The sequence below is a fragment of the Cervus canadensis genome, chromosome 16 (genome assembly GCF_019320065.1).
Source record: "Cervus canadensis isolate Bull #8, Minnesota chromosome 16, ASM1932006v1, whole genome shotgun sequence".
Lineage (NCBI taxonomy): Eukaryota > Metazoa > Chordata > Mammalia > Artiodactyla > Cervidae > Cervus > Cervus canadensis.
Genome location: NC_057401.1, coordinates 51,431,695 through 51,455,065, shown reverse-complemented (window position 1 = coordinate 51,455,065; position 23,371 = coordinate 51,431,695).

Here is a 23,371-nt window from a genome sequence, read left to right as displayed (position 1 = left end):
AATATAAAATCAGTATTTATGAGGTGTTAGAACTCCCAAGAAGTAGCACAGATGACTTGACAGAGGCAAATGAGGCAGATTAGGAAAGTGAATATGGCTTGGCTAAGATAGAGTAAGAGGATTCAGCTGTTTGTCACAGGGCGATCACCAGACAAGCCAGTGGAGTACTGTCCCCAGGCTAGTACCTAATAAAGAATGCATAAATGAATTGATCAAATCTGTGTTCTGCGTGCATCTGTGTAGGCAGACGCTATAAAACATCAATATTAATGAGAAGTCCAAAAAGCTATATTCTCACAAAGCATAGGCAAAATACAAAATTTAATTTTAGTATTGAGTAGAACAAACTTCCTGTCTCCATTGAACAGGCATTGTGAAACTTTAAACATGAAGCTTCTCAATTATAAATAAATGTCTGGTGAGGAAACACAAATATTTATTCAGATATGGGTATATTTTATCAAAAATACCAACCAACTCCACCAAAACCCTGCCTTGCTTTCTCTGGGAGAAATAAAGCTGTTTACTACCCAATCCAAGGTTATCCCTACCTAGTCAGTTTGTTGGTTGTTCAGTCCCTAAGTCATGTCCAACTCTGAGACCCCGTCTACTGCAGCACACTAGGCTTCCCTCTCCTCCACTATGAGTTTGCTCAAACTCATGACAATTGAGTCAGTAAGGCCATCCAACCATCTCATCCTCTGTTGCCTCCTTCTCCTCTTGCCCTCAATCTTTTCCAGGATCAGGGTCTTTTCCAATGTGTCGATTCTTCACATCAGGTGGCCAAAGTCCTGGAGCTTTGGTTTCAGCACCAAGATTCTTAATTATCAATAAAAATTAGGTAAATATTTTAAAATGTAGGAGAGAGAAGTGATCTTGGAATGAAGTGAATATCTCTCCTAATTGTAGAGATCCATGTGCTGATTTCCAGGAAGAAGAAAAACTGTTTCCAAGGAAACAAAGCAAGTTAGTAAAAAAGATAAGATTGAATAAAATATTCATCAAGCCCCACCTTGTATGCAAAGCTGTGCTCAAATTGGGCCAAGATCCAAAGATATTATCAAGAATACCCTTATCTTTCATAGCTTAAAGACAAATAAAATATATCAAATTGACTTATAAATAATTACTATATCATGTTGATATCCTGGCCCAGAAGCTGTTAAAATATAGTACAGGCAAAACAATTACCTAGAACAATTAAATTTAAAGATCATTTCAGCATTAATCATTTCACAGGCAAAACAATTACCTAGAACAATTAAATTTAAAGATCATTTCAGCATTAATCATTTCAACAGTTATTTTGTAAAGTTCCATTTACTATAAAGGTATTATTCATTTATGTACTATAAATATTTACTAATTATCACATACCATGCACTATATTAAGTTTTGGTTTTACATATTTTAATTTTTTTCAGATTTTACTGCTTTATGGTGGCTTTCAGTTCACAGGTATTATAAGTTTTGAAGTGAACATGAAAAAGAAAAAAAAAAAAAAAGAGCAAACAAACAAGCAAACCTGACAAATACTCCTTAGAGTTTTCAGTCTAGTGGTAGAAACAGTAAACATGATAAATCAGTAATTAAACTTATATTAGAAGCTGGTAATTGCAATGGAAAAACCAGAGCAGGATAATGGTTCTTAAGAATTGCAAGAGGAGGAAACTTCCAATGGAAAGAAGTTGAGTAGGGCAGGCCTTCCCTAAAAAGTGATTTTGTAGCACACTTTGAAAGAGCTGAAGAAGTCAGCAAATTAACAGAGAGATTTTTCCAAAGCAGAGAATTCTAGTATTCAAACATTCCCAGTCTTACCATTCCATCAGGATATTTCTATATAATTGGCTGGCGTGTAACTGAGGCCTCAGAGATACAGAAATTTGTCCAAGGCAGTGATTTTTGTGTTATTGTAAAATACTTGACCTTTACGTGTCACCAGTGGGAACCCTTAATTGATTAATTTTAATTGACTTCTAAGACAAAATATTATTCCAAGCAGCAAAGTAAAAGTCATGAAAAAGTCAATGAGAGGCACAGAACCATCTCCGAGGCACATTATTAGAATGGCTTGTTTTTACTGTCTCTGCTCTCATCACATCTTTACCTTCCCTGACAACCCAGAATAAATACCTGAGACAGCCATTCAATCTGTCTTAGTTTCATACTAGCAGTTGCCTCCAATCTTTCACCAAAAGGGTACAGGAGCCATCTAGTTTTGGGGAAAATCTATGCTTGTTTAATTTGGGTGTCACAGAGATCACTATAAAGGGAGCTACCAAAAGTGATACCTGGATCTAAGGATCTCAAACCTTGAACTTACAAAGAACGTTAAGAATATTTCTTGGGAACATTAAGTTCTAGTTCCACATTCCCAGGCTGGGGTTTTTCTGAAAGGGATTCAGTCTTAATTCGTAAAAGATTGTCTTTAACTTCATGTAGAGGTGCCTGCTCTGAGGCTTCTGACAATCTGCAGAAGCCTATAATGATGTTCCATGGACACATACTATTTCAATGTTTTATAGTTTGCCTTACAGAATATGCTGGAGACACATTCATCAGTAGCATATAGGTTATCAAGTCTTTTATTTTAGACTGTCCATATGAAGGATGAAGGGACATATGTTTTAGGATTTAATCCTAATATATTAAACCTGTGTCAGTATTTCTATCATAAGACTATTGTAATTTGATATACTCAAACATATTTCATTGGCTTTCTTTTGGTAAGTGCAAACTTATAATGAACTAAATATTCTACATATTTTCAAAGCAAAGGACCCAGTTAAAGTTACCATATTGAATTATCAAGGGCAATAAAATGTAAATTTTACTATAATATTTCTATAACTTATGGGGTGCCTATATCAATATATTTAAATTATCATGTTAACACATATCTTGAAGCTTTTTAGACCCATAATAATTTTCATGCTATCAAAGTAAACTGCCAAGGTTTTATTGGCATATCATATTTTTAGAAACTACACAAACAAAAACAAAAGCTTAAGCAAGGCTTTTTGATATAGTCCTTCCACGACTCATTTTCTTCTCACATGGTAAAACTAAGATCATGGCATCTGCTCCCATTACTGCACAGCAAATAGAAGGGGGGAAGGTGAAAGGAGTGACAGATTTCCTCTTCTTGGACTTCAAAATCACTGCGGATGGTGACTGTAGCCATGAAATCAGAAGACAATTGCTTCTTGGCAGGAAAGTGATTACAAACCTAGACAGTGTGTTGAAAAGCAGAGACATTACTCTGCCAACAAATGTCTATATAGTCTTTCCAGTGATCATGTACTGTTCTGAGAGCTGGACCATAAAGAAGGCAGAATGCCAAAGAATTGATGCCTTCGAACTGTGGTGCTGAAGAAGGCTCCTGAAAGTCCCCAGGATAGCAAGGAGTTCAAACCAGTCAATCTTCAGGGAGATCGGTAACCCTGAATATTCACTGGAAAGACTGATGCTGAAGCTGAAACTCCAGTATTTTGGTCATCTGATGTGAATGGACGACTCGTTGGAAAAGTCCCTGATGCTGGAAAAGATTGAGGGCAAAAGGAGAAGAGGGTATCAGAGGATGAGATGACTGAACAGCATCACTGATACAATGAACGTGAACTTGGGCAAACTCCAGGAGATGGTGAGGAGCAGGGAAGCCTGGTGAGCTGCAGTCCATGGGGTAGTAAAGAGATGGACACAACTGGGAGACTGAGCAACAGCAACAATTCAAAAGTTTACCAAATTAATTAGAAAGAAACTAGCCACATTAGATTTTAATAGATGGGGGTGTGTGATAGGTGGTCAATTAAGTTTGGGGTATCATGAGATAAACTAATTCAATATTTTCCTCCTTCCTCTAGTCCGCACTGCCTTTGATCCAAGAGTAGCTCTTTATAATAACTCAAGAGGGACTGAAGTTTGAGAAACTAACACTTGCAGTTCTTGAAATGTTACTGGGATTCAGATGCTAAAGACCTCCTTTGGGAATCGATGTGGTGGAATCAGTGCTAACTTAAAACTGATGCAGCCCACATGACTTATAAAGTGCATACTGGAGAAAATTACTCAGGTTTTCTAAAGCTTCGTTTTATCATCTGTAAGAATGTTGTGACTATAGACGAGAGCTTCATGCTCTGTAACCTTAGACTTTATACAACAATAACAATAACTAATAAAAAGAATATGTTTAAACATAATATATAATACAGAAGCTAAAATACACTATTAATTCCAGATAAGTGAGTAGATTGATCATGATGTTAGCAACTAAACTTGTGTTGTCTAAAACATTCCTTTTCATTCAATATTTCATTTTTGAAACATTTTCCCCTTGATGTGAGTTGTCTTTCCTAAGTGACTAGATCATTCAAAGCGAAGGGAACAATTAAAGTAGCTTTGCTGCAGGCTGTTTGCAGTTGATGTCGCTTGAATTTAAACCACAAAGACATTTCAAATAAAAAACATCTTCATCTCCTAATGTATAACCCAGGAGATAAGAAATTATGGCATCCCAGGGGAAACACCTCTCAGCTATGTCAACTTGGCAAGTTGCATCTGCTTTTCAAGAGAATAAAGAAAAGAGTTTGGATGTGACAGTCTAAAAACCCTGCTTCCTTAAACTTTTTACCTTCAACATTGCATGAATGAAATAACTTTGCTCTTCAAAAGGCTATTAAAAGCTATTAGCTCTCCCACAATTGTGTTGGCAAGGTGAAAACCAACTTGAGAATGTTTTCTGTTCTTGTTTATTCAAAACCACCTTCTGTTTTGAACAACAAACAATAATCACCAAGATCAGCAAATTCACAGCAAAGTAAGTCAACTAAAAGCTATTGCTAATGCTTCAAGCAAAACCCCATATATTTATCACATCCCACTTCCCATTGTCATTGGTATACAACCTTATATAAAAAGGTGTATACCATTTTTACCTTTTTTTTTTGAAACATTTACTTTGAAGTCTCTTCAAATAAATGTTATGGTAATTATTCCACTCTTAAGCATACATTTAAATATTCTATTACTTTCATTAAAAATGAATAATGAAATATGACTTTGAAAATCAAACAGAAAAGAAAAGAAAGAAATAAGATAAAACCTGGGACTTATCTTAAGAAATTTACATTCTGGTAGTAATGGATACATGTAAGCACAAGTAAACAGAGTTGACTGAGGGATCCATTTCTGGAGAAGTTAGCTGAAGTTTTGTACAAGATATGTTATTTTTCGGCAGAACATAAAAATAAATAATTAATTAATTTATAATTATAATTATAATAAATAATAAATTTTATATTTTTTTCTGGCTTGGTAGACAAGACAGTTGAATGTTTTATGTAAGGGGAAGAGAACATACAAACTGTTAAGGGCTAAGATAAAAATCAGTGTATCTTTAAGGTGGAAATAATGGGTAATTTAAAGCTGAATAAAGAGATAAAGTACCTTGAGTATGGAACCATTTGTGGTGCACAACCACTTTGCTAACAGTGACCGCCAACACTTGGGATCATGGAAATGTACCAGTCTGGGATCACATGTGTACCAGTCTGGGACAATATGAGTTATTATAGTAGAAGACCAGGTCTCCAAATCCTCTTCAGATGGAATCAACGGGTCATGTGGATCTATGAGTGGATCCCAGGCACCAGAAATAAAACCCATCTTCAGAAGAAAGAGTAGTGTTTCCATTTGTTGCTTAGGAAGAGATAATAAGAAGGCAGAGAAGAAAATTTTAGGTCATATTTAGGAGTGGATAAAGCACTAAAAGCCTTAGAGTGCTGATAAATGAGTGAGGTTATTAATGTATCCAAAGCCTAACTTCAAGAAGACAAGTCTCTTGCTTAAAAGGAGGAGATAATCAGTGAAGAGTATCCGCTACCATGCAGGATAAAGAGCATGGCCAGGTAAGTAAGCATGTGATGTGAGCACAGTGAGGATGAGGGTAAGCTAAACTGATAAGGCGGTGCTATATGATTGTTTTAAAATATAGCACAAAAGACTCAGGAAGAGCCTTTGAACATCCCCCTTACTGCCTAAAGAGAATTTAAGGCAGGATGCCTATCCCAAGAAAAATCTATCATGATAGATAACCCTAGGAAAGTATTAGTTATGACAGGGAGGAACCTAGCAAACTCCATTTGGTCAAAATCCTCTGCTTCCCATTGCCATTGGATGGCCCAGCAAACATTTGCTTAAACATTAAGTATTTTTATCTTCCTGTGAATTACCCTTTTTCCTTTCAAAGTCTTCTTCTGTTTAGTCTTACCTTGCCTGGCTGTCTTTGGAATTCTTCATACTTACATGAACTCCCTGTGCACACAGAATGAAATTAATTTTCTCCTGGTAAATCTGCCTTATGTCATTTAAGTTGCCAGACAAAAGATATAAGAAAGGATGTTGCCCCTCGTGGAAAGAAGCCAACCTAAAAATCATCACACTGCAGGATTCCAACTAAACGACATTGTGGAAAAGGAAAAACAGTGGAGATAAGAGAACGATCAAGGGTTACTAGAGGAAAAAGAGAGAGGTGAATAGGAGGAGGACAGAGAAATTTTCAGTTTAGTTCAGTCGCTCAGTCGGATCCGACTCTTTGCGACCCCAAGGACTGCAGCACGCCAGGCCTCCTTGTCCATTACCAACTCCTGGAGTTTACCCAAACTTCTGTCCATTGAGTCAGTGATGCCATCCAACCATTTCATCCTCTGTCATCCCCTTCTCCTCCTGCCCTCAATATTTCCCAGCATCAGGGTCTTTTAAATGTTCTCCGCATCAGGGAGCCAAGGTATTGGAGTTTCAGCTTCAGCATCAGTCCTTCAAATGAACACCCAGGACTGATCTCCATTAGGATGGACTGGTTGGATCTCCTTGCAGTCTAAGGGACTCTCGAGAGTCTTCTCCTACGCCACAGTTCAAAAGCATCAATTCTTCTGCGCTCAGCTTTCTTTACAGTCGAACTCTCACATTCATACATGACTACTGGAAAAACCATAGCCTTGACTAGATGGACCTTTGTTGGCAAAGTAATGTCTCTGCTTTTTAATATGCTGTCTAGGCTGGTCATAACTTTCCTTCCAAGGAGTAGGAGTCTTTTAATTTCATGACTGCAATCACCATCTGCAGTGATTTTGGATCCCCCAAAATAAAGTCAGCCACTGTTTCTACTATTTGCCATGAAGTGATGAGACCAGGCTTCATGACCTAGATATTCATGATGGTGTGATCACTCACCTAGAGCCAGACATCCTGGAATGTGAAGTCAAGTGGGCCTTAGAAAACATCACTACAAACAAAGCTATTGGAGGTGATGGAATTCCAGTTGAGCTATTTCAAATCCTGAAAGATGATGCTGTGAAAGTGCTGCACTCAATATGCCAGCAAATTTGGAAAACTCAGCAGTGGCCACAGGACTGGAAAAGGTCACTTTTCATTCCAATCCCAAAGAAAGGCAATCCCAAAGAATGCTCAAGCTACTGCACAATTGCACTCATCTCACACACTAGTAAAGTAATGCTCAAAATTCTCCAAGCCAGGCTTCAGCAATATGTGAACCATGAACTTCCAGATGTTCAAGCTGGTTTTAGAAAAGGCAGAGGAGCTAGGGATCAAATTGCCAATTTCCGCTGGATCATCAAAAAGCAAGAGAGTTCCAGAATAACATATATTTCTGCTTTATTGACTATGCCAAAGCCTTTGATTGTGTGGATCACAATAAACTGTGGAAAATTATGAAAGAAATGGGAATACCAGAGCACCTGACCTGCCTCTTGAGAAACCTGTATGCAGGTCAGGAAGCAACAGTTAGAACTGGACATGGATCAACAGACTGGTTCCAAATAGGAAAAGGAGCATGTCAAGGCTGTATATTGTCACCTTGCTTATTTAACTTATATGCAGAGTACATCATGAGAAACGCTGGGCTGGAAGAAGCACAAGCTGGAATCAAGATTGCTGGGAGAAATATCAATAACCTCAGATATGCAGATGACACCACCCTTATGGTACAAAGTGAAGAAGTAAAGTGAAAGAGGAGAGTAAAAGTGAAAGAGGAGAGTAAAAGTGAAAGAGGAGAGTGAAAAAGTTGGCTTAAAGCTCAACATTCAGAAAACTAAGATTATGGCATCTGGTCCCATCACTTCATGGGAAAGAGATGGGGAAACAGTGGAAACAGTGGCAGACTTTATTTTTTCGGGCTCCAAAATCACTGCAGATGGTGACTGCAGCCATGAAATTAAAAGACACTTACTCCTTGGAAGGAACTTATGACCAACCTAGATAGCATATTAAAAAGCAGAGACATTATTTTGCCAACAAAGGTCCATCTAGTCAAGGCTATGGTTTTTCCAGTGGTCATGTATGGATGTTAGAGTTGGACTGTGAAGCAAGCTGAGTGCTGAAAAATTGATGCTTTTGAACTGTGGTGTAGGATAAGACTCTTGAGAGTCCCTTGGACCGCAAGGAGATCCAACCAGTCCATCCTAAAGGAGATCAGTCCTGGGTGTTCATTGGAAGGACTGATGCTGAAGCTGAAACTCCAATACTTTGGCCCCCTGATGCAAAGAGTTGACTCATTGGAAAAGACCCTGATGCTGGGAGTAATTGTGGGCAGGAGGAGAAGGGGACGACAGAAGATGAGATGGCTGGATGGCATCACCGACTTGATGGACATGAGTTTGAGTAAACTCTAGGAGTTGGTGATAGACAGGGAGGCCTGGCATGCTGAGATTCATGGGGTCGCAAAGAGTCGGACACAACTGAACGACTGAACTGAACTGAACTGATGAGACTGGATGCCATGATCTTAGTTTTCTGAATGTTGAGCTTTAAGTCAACTTTTTCACTCTCCTCTTTCACTTTCATCAAGAGGCTCTTTAGTTCTTCTTCCCTTTCTGCCATAAGGATGGTGTCATCTGCATATTGAGGTTATTGATATTTTTCCCGGCAATCTTGATTCAAGCTTGTGCTTCCTCCAGCCCAGCGTTTCTCATGATGTACTCTGCATAAGGCAGTGAAAATCCTCTGTATGATATTATCGTGATGAATATACGTCATTATATATTTGTCTAAACCGACTTAATGTGCAACACCAAGAGTGAACCCAAAGGTAAGCTATTGACTTTGGGTGATTATGATATGTCAGTGTAGGTTCATTCATACATTGTAACAAACATCCTATTCTGGTGAGTGATTTTGATAATGAGAGAGACTATGCGTGTGTGGGAGCAGGTGATATATGAGAAATCTCAGTGTTTCCCTCTCCAGTTTACTGTGAGTTAAACTGATCTAAAATATCAAGTCTTCAAAAATGGTGATTTGAAGGAAACTTAACAGAAAAAAAATAGAGGGAAAGTGTCAATTTTGAAAAGGCTTACCAAGTGCTAAGAGAAAAAGATAGGAGAAAATAATATATGTATGTATGTGTATACATCTATATATATATATGGATCAGATTATGAAAAAAATATATAGAAAGCTTTAAACATTTGAACAAGATTTCACAGAATATTTTTTATCAAGTTTTAAAAATGCTATTTAAGTTTGTTGGAAAAAAGGAAAACTTCAGTATTATATTTATAAAATGAGCCTAATGTTGGTATCTCAAGTCAACAAAAATTGGGTCAAAAATTTATGATACTTAAAGGTTTTAACAAAAATCCCAAAAGGAAGTGTTAAATAAAATCAATATTAACAAATAAATCTATTTTGTGCATGATGCAGAATAGAATAATTCCCATGACTCATTACTTTCATTCTAGTAATAACAAAATGGTTCAATGTTAGGTAAATATAATACAATAATCTTAATAAAATTAACTAGAGAATACTAACTGTGCAAATAGATATAGAAAATTCAAAATAGACATAATTTGGGAGAATTATATAAATTATAATATTTGAAATGAGAAGAAAATTTGAGCTGCTCAATAAAAAGCAAAACTGGGTAAATATTCAGGGGAAAAGTGATTCCAATTTATACAAGAACAAATCATAAATGTGTAAAATAAGTTAAAATGAATCCATAAATTACTTGAAAAATGTATGAATTTTTATTTTATAAAGTCAAAGTAGGTTAAGGATATTTAACTGTTTTAAAAGTATCTTTAACAGAAATAGCTAGAAATATAAATGCATTGTAAAAAAATAAAAAAAGACAAAAGTTATGTATATCAAAAAAGCCACAACAAATCAGGAAACTATTTGCTAATCTACATAATAGAGTAAAAGTGCAAACTTCTCCATTTTATAAAATGCTCATGCAAATTCATACAAACATGACTTAAATCAATGTAAAATGAGTAAATATTTAAGCAGAAATTTTGCAGGAAATAAAGTACTGATAGTTTTTAAATATACATGACATTCAAACTTCCTTAAAAGGAAAAAAAATTAATCTGAAGATTTAAATATTTGACCATTTGAGCAACAATGATGCAAAATTTTTATAATAGGGTTTCTTGAGAGTTCAATATCACTTACTATTGAGAATGTAATTTTTTTTAATAGACCTTAGAGAGAACAATCTAGTATTAAGAAACAAAATTGTAATATAAAAATTCTGTGACTGATAATTTTATTCCTAAAAATTCAGGTATATGAGACACTGATACAATTAGGTATGTTAAAGGAATTAATACACTAGCATTAGAAGAGTCCACAGGACAATATTGTATATACCTTAAATGTCTATCAGTTCAGGACTGCCTAAATAAAATTGGGGCACATCTGCAAAATGGAGTATAGTTAAAAACTGAACAAAATTTTTACATGGAAATATCTTCAATATGTATCTAATGCAAATAAAGAAAAATGCAGAAATATATAGGATAAAGCTACTTGTTTTCTAAGGGGGCTTCCCTGGTGACTCAGTGGTATAGAATCTGCCTGCCAATGCAGGAGACATAGGTTCAATCCCTGGGATGGGAAGATCCCCTGAAGAAGGAAAAGGCAACCCAATCTAGTATTCTTGCCTGGGAAATCCCATGGACTGAGGACCCTGGTGGGCTACAGTCCATAGGGTTGCAAAAAGTTGGACAGGACTTAGCAACTGAGCATGCACATACTAGTTTGGTAACAGAAGCAAAATATTTACTAAATCATTTTCTTCTATACACATAAAATAATTGGAAACAAAAACAAGAAACTAATAAAAGAATAATTGTGGTAGGTAATAACTAGACTGAGTGGACCCGAGGAGAATTTTCACTAAATAAGCAAATATATATGTCACATGTCTTTATCTATTTGTGTGTGTGTATATATATATATATATATATATATACACACGTATATATTCCATGGACTGTAGCCCGTTAGACTCTCTGCCCATGGATTTCCCAGGCAAGAATACTAGAGTGGGTTGCCATTTTTCTTACCAGGGGATCTTCTGGACCCTGGAATCAAACCTGCCTCTCCCATTGGAGAAGGCAATGGCACCCCACTCCAGTCTTCTTGCCTGGAAAATCCCATGGAGGGAGGAGCCTGGTAGGCTGCAGTCCCTGGGGTCCCTAAAAGTCAGACATGACTGAGAACTTCACTTTCACTTTTCACTTTCATGCATTGGAGAAGGAAATAGCAACCCACTCCAGTGTTCTTGCCTGGAGAATCCCAGGGACAGAGGAGGCTAGTGGGCTGCCGTCTATGGGGTCACACAGAGTCGGACACGACTGAAGCGACTTAGCAGCAGCAGCTCCCATTGCAGGCAGATTCTTTTCCATTGAGCCACCAAGAAAGCCCATATATATTTATGCTTTAGCTACTAAAAAAATGGATAAAACTCAATCAGGGGAAATTCAGTCCAATGAGTATAGTTTTTAAAAATTCTGATGTAAATAATATAGCTTAAATATTATTTACTGATTATGAGACAAAGTAAATGCCTAAAACACTATTGTTCTCACAATATTTTGTTTGGCCAATAGAGGGAAATAAAAAAGCACAGCATCTTAAAAAATTGTTGTGTGATAGTGTTTAATTAACTCTTTGCTACACAAACTTCATCACTTTAATTTTGTCTGTAAAGTCATTTGAATTTAGTGAAGAGGAGGGGAGAATGTAGCTATTCATATTCATAGTATTCTTGCCTACCCTTTGTTAATATATGAAGGTGAATACATGAAGCTATCCAGTGTATAACACTAGGGGTTATTGGAAACACACTATTTGGCTCACCATAAATAATCAACAAGTAACCAAATCTTGATCATAATAAAAATCTCCCCAATAGTATGTGTGTGTGTGAGGACATATTAAATTTTTAAAATATTAAGTATATTTAAAGACTTTTCCCTGTTCTGCCATGGTTGTTGTTTCATCAATTTCATATTTCATTGTGTATATTTCATTGCAAACTTTGCCATAAGCATCTCTCTCCCATGATGCTTGAGAGCTTCTTCTGAGATATGACTATGATTTTTCATCTTTGTGGACTGAGCATGCAAGTAGCAGAGAGAGTGGGAACAATAGTTTGTTGAATAAGATCTATCTCATAAATATGCAGATGAATGCACTGTGAATATTAAGATAGTCATATTAGAAATTCTGATTTTCACTCTGCTCATTTTTTTTTTCTTTCCTTTTCGGATTCAGACTAATTCTTACATTTCTAACAATGTCATAGAAATTGCCAAAATGCTCATCTTATGTCTATTTTCCAACAGCAGGAGGCCTTGAAGCTATGTATTTTCAATTACTCTATAATTACAAACATTTCATGATTTAGTTCAAATTGAGAAACATGTTTCTTTCATGGATACAAAAAGTCTTATTGCCAAGGTACAACCACTTCTGACAATTCAGACTCTTTACATCAAGAATGTCTTTTTCATTTTCAGTCAAAGATGTTAAGAGGGGCAAAACATTAATTCGAATACTTTCCTTCTTTTCCTCTACAATTATGATCTATTGAAATGGAAGTTAAAAGCAAGTATAAAATGATTTCTAACAGAGATATAAAGAACTCAGAAGTGGAGAAACACAAACTTTGTGTTTTAGAGCAAATAGAAAACTTCATTTTACTCTCCATTTAGTTCTTAGGAATCTAGATAAATATAAATAAAAACAGTTTGCCAATGGCCTCTGCCACACTTATGAATCTGACCACTCTCAGAGACAAACCTCATTCAGATAAACAGGCTTACACTAACTACATCTACATTATAAAACATTTCCAATTTTATCTTCTTCTGAATACAGTACTATAGCACTTCAAGTATACTGCGTTAACTGCTATATTAATACTTCATTTGAAAGTATATGCAATTATGAAAAAAGTAAGAAATGGGCTTCAACCAAAGTTTTAGCATATCATATAAAATTCCCAGAGGTTATATCAAACTGTTTGACAGCTTCAATAATAAAAATATTTTCAATTTTTAAAAATTCAGATATTTTTGACGCAGTAGTCCTTACTGTTCTTTAATCTTTTTAAAATATGTCTTTTAAAAACAATGATAATAATCATAATAATCATTTAAATATATCCTTAAATAAGTATGTACTATGAATCTGGCACTGTGCTTAACAATTTATGGAAATTAATTTAATGTTAACGAAGCTCCATAACGTGCTTACTATTACTGTTTCATTTTACAGATAAGAACATGTCTCTGACTTATTACCTTCCATTCTCATTTAAACCAATTCCAATCAAGCTATCACTTATAACTCCAAAGAGAAAACCGTTTTTGCCAATGTCACAAAAAACCTTCCCTTGGAAAATCCAGCATGAACTTCAAATTCACTTCCCAGTTGTTCTCTCTGCACTGATCATATAGAACTTCTGGAAGCCATCCTTTAATTCATTTCAGGAACAACACACCCTTATCTAGCTTACTTAGAGCCTCTTCTTAACATTATGTATAAGTTCATCATCATATCTCCAACCATTTAGTTTTGAAATGGTCACAGTTTAGTTTGGAATCACTTTTGTTCTTTATGCATAGTCACTTACTTGGTTACAAAGTCCTGCCCTGTACATGTAAATATCACTTAAATGCTGAAGATCCTAAAATTATACCTCCAGTCCAGACCTTTATCTTAAATTCCAGACTAAAAAATTTAACTGTTCACCACTGTTACTTGCACATCCAATTGAAAACCTCCTTCCTAGTAATACACGCAATTTGCACTGCTGACTTTTCCAAACCTGAATCTCCCATTCAAATTCTGCTTTTATTGCAATCTTCCATAATTTGTAAAGACAATCACATAGAAATATGTATAAAGAAGTTTCATCCTTCTCTTGATATAAGTGAAAATACTTGAATTTGCCTCAACTTTTGTTTCTCTGGTGCGCATGCTTAGTCACTTCTGACTCTTTGTGACCTTGTGGACTGTAGCCCACCAAGCTCTGGTGTCCATGGAATTTTCCAGGCAAGAATACTGAAGTTGGTTGCCATTTCCTAATCCAGGGGATCTTTCTGACCCCAGGATCGAACCTGAGTCTCTTGCATCTCCTGCATGGGCAGGCAGATTCTTTACCACTGTGCCACCAATTCTCTTGTGTTGAAACTGACAAAAAATTCAATTAGCTTTACCTACAAAATGTATCCACAACATAACTGGTTCTTGTTAACACCACTATTTCTCACCTGCCAATCATCTCTGTTTTCTTGCTTCTCACTTTGTCCTCTTCATGTTCAATCTAAGAGCCCTACCACCCTTTTCAAATATAAGTGAACATATATGACTCTTCCACTCTGTACTTTTTTAAACCACTCAGAAAACACATGCCTCATTGTTTGTGGATCAATAACACAATCTTTAAAAGTTTATGTTTTATTTCATATATAGAATTATTTATTGCATATCAATATAGCTTCACTTTAATTATTTATAACTAGTCAGCACATACCTTAGATCACTACAGAATATTCAGTAATAAACAAATTAAATCTACAATAAGTTTCACTTTGAAATAAGAAAAGGCTTCTGATCAATTCTTCCATTTTTTGAAAATCTATCTGGACTCATTCTTACAGTATGGAAACTTCTTTATTTTTTCTTCAAAAAAGAAGATCCCTGATCCCTCTCTTTTCCTCCTAGAAAGAATCCCTTCAGGGAAGAAATAATAGTGTGATATATGAAGCCTTGACATTCTGCATTCCCTTTCTTATTTATTAACATCAGCAAGCAAAAACAAGGATATTTTCATAAACTTATGTTTCATAAATAATTCAGGAAATGAAGGAACACTTTTGCAGATACTCCTACTAGGTTAGTAGGATATTTTTTTTCTATGCTAACCTTTAAAATTCATAGACAAATACCAAGAACACTTAATTCATTTCAAAATACATTTATTTCCAAAAATTTAATATGGGCACACAAAAAAGTGACTATACATCTGTGTCTCTTTTTCTGTTTTGCATATAGGGTTATCATTACCATCTTTTTAAATTCCAAATATATGCATTAGTATACTGTATTGGTCTTTATCTTTCTGGCTTACTTCACTCTGTATAAGGGGCTCCAGTTTCATCCATCTCATTAGAACTGATTCAAATGAATTCTTTTTAATGGCTGAGTAATATTCCATGGTGTATATGTACCATAGCTGGGAGAAGGTGAGGGTGGGATGTTCTGAGAGAACAGCATTGAAACAAGTATACTATCAAGGGTGAAACAGATCACCAGCCCAGGTTGGATGCATGAGACAAGTGCTCAGGGCTGGTGCACTGGGAAGACCCAGAGGGATGGGATGGAGAGGGAGGCAGGAGTGGGGATCGGGATGGGGAACACATGTAAATCCATGGCTGATTCATGTCAATGTATGGCAAAAACAACTATAATATTGTAAAGTAATTAGCCTCCAACTAATAAAAATAAATGGGGAAAAAAAAGTGATTATAGTGTGTGGGTGTAATTAAAACACCTCAAACAGTAGAGCCTAGTAAAAAGATGTATGTACAGCTTACACATATTAAACAGCCGATATGTAAATGACACTGTTTCCAATGTTTATACATATTATCTCATTTAACCTCCAGAAGAATTATTAGAACTAGTAGTTAGACTCAGTTGTACTGATTATGGAACACTGATCTTAACCACTATGCATCATTCTTAAAAGCTGTCGATTTCAATAACAGGCTTACTTTCTTCATTAATTCACTAAAGAACTATGCCCCTTGGTTACTTATCTGACATTGGTGTACAGCCATCACATCACTGCATGAGGATTAGATGAGTTAACAGACGGAATATCTTAGTATTTATAATTTGATGAAGTAAAACAGATAAAAGTGTTAAGGCAAAGGAAGGAAAAAAGGAAAGATCTTCTTATAGGTTCACTAAAATCAAGCATTATTAAAATTTAACTTATACATGCATATATTTATAAGAAGGGCAAATGGGCAAACTGTAAATCAAGTGCCTCTAATTAGAATTTTTTAAAAGGATCAATTGTGTTCCTTAATCAGATAATTGCAATTTTATTTTAAATATTTTAATTTGTGAGCAGATATGGCCTTATTTTGGGAATACTGTCAAGAAACATTTTTGTCATTGTAAGAGAAATTTAAAACAAAGAAAGAAGACAGCAATCATTTAACTCCAACAAGCAGTTTCACTTGATTTTATTTGACTGTCAGCATTTAAATACTTATTTTGAAAGAGTACATCTCTGATGAACATAATACAAAGAAAAAGTCTGATAATTAGCAAACACTCTATTAGCAGATGTGTTTTTTTCTTTTAATTTTCTTTTTATTTTTCAGGTCAAGCTCTTGTAAGTTTTAGCAAATTAGTATTTATTCAAGATTTAATGCCACTGTCAGTTCAGATTCTTTAGCTAGAAAAGGCAAATCTGATTTACATTAACCTGAGCACCTTAATAACTAATTAAAATCTCAGCCTTCTGGCCAAGTTCTAAGACATTCATTCTGTTTAAGTCAGCAACAAAATATTGTTAGTCACTTTCTTCTGAGAAAGAAGGCTCTAATTTATTGGCACTATTAGGGCATTTTATAATTTGCAATCTAATCAGCCTTAACAAGAGATTTTGCACTTGGCATGACTCAAATACTTTGCTCAATGACTTACTGAGAAATGATCATCTTCCACTGCATTTCTGCCCTAATTTACTGCAGTTATTTCATATTTGCAGTATTTATTCAGTTCATATGTTTCAGATTGAAAAGTGTAAAACAAAGATTGCATGTGTATTATGACACGAATTCCTAAATTTTGCTCATATATATTAGATTATAAAGCTAAATAGGTTATAGGTTAGTATTGTTATTAAATTGAAATGGGTTAACGGATATATGAACTGAAGTCAGTTCATTCTATTATTTACTATTCTTAGTATACACAAGAATTGAGCATATGACTGAGAGCATGAGGCTGTATAAGGGACATGGGTCAGGTGAGCAATATCATTTTCCTAAATTTCAATCTGAAACACTGTCAAAAGAGAGAATGAAATTGACCAAATGGATAATGGAATTGGGAAATGTATAGCACGTGTGATAATATTAAAGTATTTAAATTATCACTCATCTTATTTATATTTCTAGCACTTCTCAGCAGTATTTTTTTTTAAAAAAGAACCTTTTTAAGAAATCAGTCTTTGTAAAATGCACAATAAATATGGTACTCTCTCACTTTATCTACTCTTTCAAAATAATTATTTGTCAGTTGTAAAAGTCAAAAGAAGAGATAATTTACAAAGAGTAATTTAGATGTCATATTTAATGCTTCTGAGAGACAGAGTAAGCTATGACTGATTTTGTGTATAATCATGATTGTGGTACAACTTCATCTCAGGAGGGTGAAAAGGTCAAAACTAGTTAGGATAAAATGCCACCGAGTCCAAGCCCTTACTATTTGCTGCAGGATAGACCTGTCAATTGATAGATGAGTTGTTGAGGCAAAGAATAGTGACAATTCCAAAAGGCAGCAGCCAGAGGAGAGGAAGAGTAGTGTCCCAAAGAACTATTGTAACCAATTTAGAATTCAAGTTTCCTTTATATTATATGTACAGGATGGCCCATTTCCAAGGCTCTGGCATTTAAAGGTATAACACTTTTCATTCATTTGAGATAAGAAGTTGCAGAACAGAGAATAATAGTTGTCTTGTTGGAGGTTTCCAGGAACTTCATGACCAACCTTCATGAACAGTTGCAATGACAACGGATTCTGACACCAAGAAATTGCAACAACTAATCATGCCCCCTCCCCTTTGATGATTCTGTGTTTTAGTAACTTCATTAGAAAAGACACAGATAGGAAAAATAGTTTACACATAAAGCTGTCAACTAGATATTGGGTTGATTCAGGAGCTTTGTTTAAAGTGTTCACTCAGTAAAGGAGACTTTCACTGGAGTGCATGTGTGTGGAAGTGTGTGTGTGTATATGCTAATCATGTAATTGTAGTTCTATTCCCACATCCTCTAATTTGCACCATTGATGTATTTATCAATTCTTTCTCAAATTTCACATTGTCTTCAAAATGTCTTAAATATATATAGTAAGCTTTTTGTAGGTGCATTTCCTTTAAAAAATCATTTCACTATTTTCGGTCCCTTATATTTCTATTTACATTTTAGAATTAGCTTGTAAATTTATACAAGAAAAAAGTCTGCTGGAATTATGATTGAAACTGCACTATCTACAGATCGATGTGGGGAACTTAAAAATGTATATGTATATATTCCCAGGCTACAAGTTAATCAAGAAATGTTCAACGTATACTGAGGTTGATACCAGAATTTTTATACCAGAATTCTTTCAAAGTCTCCCATTTTACCCTTTTCAAACTAGAATGCCTATAAGCACTTAGGTATGCATTTAGTTACTTTTTGTGAATATCTCTTATTATAGCACTTTAGTGCTATGATTTTATACAATTTAAATCAAAGACAATTGAATGTTTCACTGCAATAAATTTCTATGCCCTCATCTTGAAGGATCAGAATCTTTAAGTTCTGATCTTGAGTGGAAGGAAGGTACAGTGAGGTACAGTCTAGCAGGAGGTCTGAGTAGGTACACTATAGTAGGAATGAGCTAGCTAACCACTCCAGCATTCTTCGACTTCCCTGCTGGCTGAAACGTTAAAGAAACAGCCTGCAGTGCAGAGACCTAGATTCAGTCCCTAAGTTGGGAAGATCCCCTGGAGAAGGGAATGGCAACCCACTCCAGTATTCTTGTCTGGAGAATTCCATGGACAGAGGAGCCTGGCAGGCTACAGTCCATGGGATCTGCAGAGTTGAACATGACTGAGTGATTAACACTCACATTCACACAGTTTCCTAGGTATACTATTTCATATGTATGTATTTCCTATGTACTCATTGCATGTTGAGTGTGAATGGGACAGATAATCTGTTTTCTTAATTTCACAGATTTAAAATTGAAAAAGAATATATTCAAGAAATTTTACTAGAACATCCTCATCCAGTGTGACTTTCAAGGATTCATGTCCCTCTCATTTACACAATATGCTAACTGCTTCGCAAGATCCCCAAGAATCTTGCCCAATTACATGTCAGTTCAAAGTCTCATTTTTTTTTTTTCAGTCTCTTTGGACTTTGTCAAAGGAATTCAATTTTAAAATTAGAGATAATTTCCTCTTAAAAATGTTGAATAAACAGTTGTAACTCTTCAGAAGGATAGATTACATGATCAGTAGAAGGCTTGATTTTACCTTATTTAAGTCAGTCTCTAAAAATTGATTATATAATTGCACACTCATTTCAAATTTGAAGATGCATATTGACAGAACTTTTTCTTATTAAAATGAATATTCTCTATGTATATTTTGTATTTTGCAATATTCACCTACGTTATAGATATTTCTATGAAGATTATACATTTTGTCCTATATTCTGTCATTCAAATATCTAAATGGCATTTCCTTACTGATGTGAATAAGAGTGAAAATAAATAGCTTTAATAAATACCATTAAAATTATTTTTATGCATTTACTATGAGGCCAAAGTGAAGAACTCATAATATTAATTGCTGTTATTACCAAATTATCAAAGAAAGTTTTTCTCTATTTTATTTATTTATTTGTTTTGGCTGCAGCCACATGGCAGGTGAGATCTTAGCTCCCTGATGAGGAATGGAACCTATGCCCCTGCAGTGGAAGCACAAAGCCCTAACCATTTGATCACCAGGGAATTCCCTCTCTATTTACTTTAATGTAATATAAAAATAATAATTTGCAATGTTTATTGCAATTAATAATTAAAACTATAAGCAAATACTTAAGTAGAAATAATAATTTCTAAGTATTTAAGAGAAACATAGTATAGCTTAACAGCACAATTATGAAATGAAGATAGAGAGCAAAAATTAATGAAAATTAATATTAATATTAATTATTTTTAATTAATTAATTTAATTGATATTGATTAATATTAATGAAAAATATAAAGATATATTCAGTTCAGTCGCTCAGTCGTGTTTGACTCTTTGTGACCCCATGAATCGCAGCACGCCAGGCCTCCCTGTCCATCACCAACTCCCGGAGTTTACTCAAACTCATGCCCATTGAGTCGGTGATGCCATCCAGCCATCTCATCTTCTGTTGTCCCCTTCTCCTCCTGTCCCCAATCCCTCCCAGCATCAGGGTCTTTTCCAATGAGTCAACTCTTCACAAGAGGTGGCCAAAGTACTGGAGTTTCAGCTTCAGCATCAGTCCTTCCAATGAACACCCAGGACTGATCCCCTTTAAGATGGACTGCTTGGATCTCCTTGCAGTCCAAGAGACTCTCAAGAGTCTTTTCCAACACCACAGTTCAAAAGCATAAATTCTTTGGGGCTCAACTTTCTTCACAGTCCAACTCTCACATCCATACATGACCACTGGGAAAACCATAGCCTTGACTAGATGGACTTTTGTTGGCAAAGTAATGTCTCTGCTTTTTAATATGCTATCTAGGTTGGTCTTAACTTTCCTTCCAAGGAGTAAGTATCTTTTAATTTCATGGCTGCAATCACCGTCTGCAGTCATTTTGGAGCCAAAAAAAAAAATAAAGTCTGACACTGTTTCCACTGTTTCCCCATCTATTTCCCAAGATGTGATGGATTAATATATTGGAATAAGTTTCTCTTTTTATTTTAAAATCAGCACTAATTCTTAGAGCTCCCCTGGTGGCTCAGATGGTAAAGAATCTGCCTGGAACGCTGGAGACCTAGGTTTGATCCCATGATCAGGAAGATCCCCTGGAGAAGGGACCACTCCAGTTTTCTTGCCTGGAGAATTCCAAGAAAAGAATACCCTGGCCAGCTACAGATATGGAATCCCGAAGAGTAGGAATGACTGAGTGACTAATACACACTGGTTCTTAAGATGCAAATTAAAATATGCCTTTGATATTGAGAAGTTTTTTCATTTACTATTAAATATACATAGAGAAAACTGACCTTGTTTATTTTAATGAGACAATACTGCCTTTTCAAATGTTCATTACAAAGAAATTTGTCAGGGGAGTGTATGATTTCCTTGGTTCTGTATCTCTGCAGCAAAAATTTGAATGGTAGACGAGCCTTACAGCTCAGTTTTATTTGGCAAGCAAAGGAAAGTACACCCTAAAGGAGAGGCTTCCATCCATCGTGGCTTCCTCCTTTTATTCATTTATCTCCTCCCCTGAGCCTGCCCTATGCAAACTGGGCTAGCCAAGTAGGGGGCGTGTTTTTTTCACCTGAAGTTCTCACTCCAGTCCGTGGGTTTTCTTTTGTTCCATTTTCGTGGGCTTTTCCCTTTCTTTGTCTTTTAGCCACCCACCATGATTTTGGACTCCTTTTTTCTATTTTAACTACCCAACAAACTGAAAATACAGTCCATGGAATTCTCTAGGCTAGAATGGTAGCCTTTCCCTTCTCCATGGGATGTTCCCAACTCAGGGGTCAGACCCAGGTCTCCCCCATGGCAGGCAGATTCTTTACCAGCTGAGTCACAAGTGAAGCCCAAGAATACCGGAGTAGGTAGCTGATCCCTTCTCCAGCGGATCTTCCTGACCCAGGAATCAACCTGGGGTCTCCTGCATTGTAGGTGGATTCTTTACCAACTGGGCTATCGGGGAAGCCCTCAATACAAAGAAACTGAAAATAAATTTATTTGACTATTAGTTTGCATAAGGATACAATTTTGATCTTGCTTTTAGTATAAAAAATTTATTTTGGATTTATCTTTGGAGTTCCAAAAACAGTTTCAAAATTAAGCTTATGCTTTTCTGCTCCTGACTTGTGAAAAACAAAGAAAGCTCTACTGTTTTATAAAGAAAAATTTTCAGATTTAAGAATCTCCAGACTGGTTAACTGGAGATTTAAGAAACTCCAATTAACAAAACATTTAAGTGTTAATTTATTAAATTAACTTTAAGTTAAAATAGCTCAAATACTATTAATATATAAAGTTCTCTTTAGAACTTACCAGTTGTTTGAAAAGAAGTAGGGAAATATCAAACCAAAGGAAAAGCTTTAATGGAAAAAAGAAACTCTCCTCCCTAATTTTTGAAGAAGTTTATACACCTCTCTTGGCTTTCTTAGAGGTATTTTTTTCCAAAATGAAAGGATGTTCCAGGTCTTTATTCTCATACTACTCAGAAAACAAAATAGCAGTCTAAAATATCTGAACACCAATGTGAATGTAATACAATAAGTTTTCCATTTTAATACATAAAACCATGATGTTGTTCAGTCACTCAGTCATGTCTGACTCTTTGCCACTCCATAACTTCAGCAACCAGGCTTCCCTGTCCATCACCATCTCTCAGAACTTGCTCAAACTCATATTCATTGAGTCAGTGATACCACACAACCACCTCGTTCTCTGTCGTCCCCTTTTCCTCCTGCCTTCAATCTTTCCCAGAATCAGGGTCTTTTCTAATCAGTTGGCTCATCACATCAGACAAAGTATTGGAGCTTCAGCCTCACCTTCAGCCTCACCTCTCAATGACTATTCAGGACTGATCTCCTTTAGGATGGACTGGTTGGATCTCCTCGCAGTCCAAGGGACTCTCAAGAGTCTTCTCCAACACCACAGTTCAAAAGTATCAATTCTTCAGCATTCAGTCTCCTTGGTGGTCAAACTCTCACATCCGCACAAAGCCATATGTGGTCTTAATTTAGCTAATAATCGTCATTTTTTTACATTGTGCTTTCCCCCACATCTACATCCTATGGCTCAATCATACCAAAACACATTTTGTTCTCAGTAAATTCCATATTATGTTTCTCTACTATGTTTCTGAAAATGAAGAGCTAACTTGTTTCCATGTTTATCCCCAATAAAGTTCCAAAAGTTTAATATGGTTTGAGTGGATGCAGAGTCCATGAATGAGCATGAGGTGTCCCATGAATGTCCTAAAACTATAAATTTAAATTTTTTTCCTATATGCATATGTTTTTCTCCAGAAAATT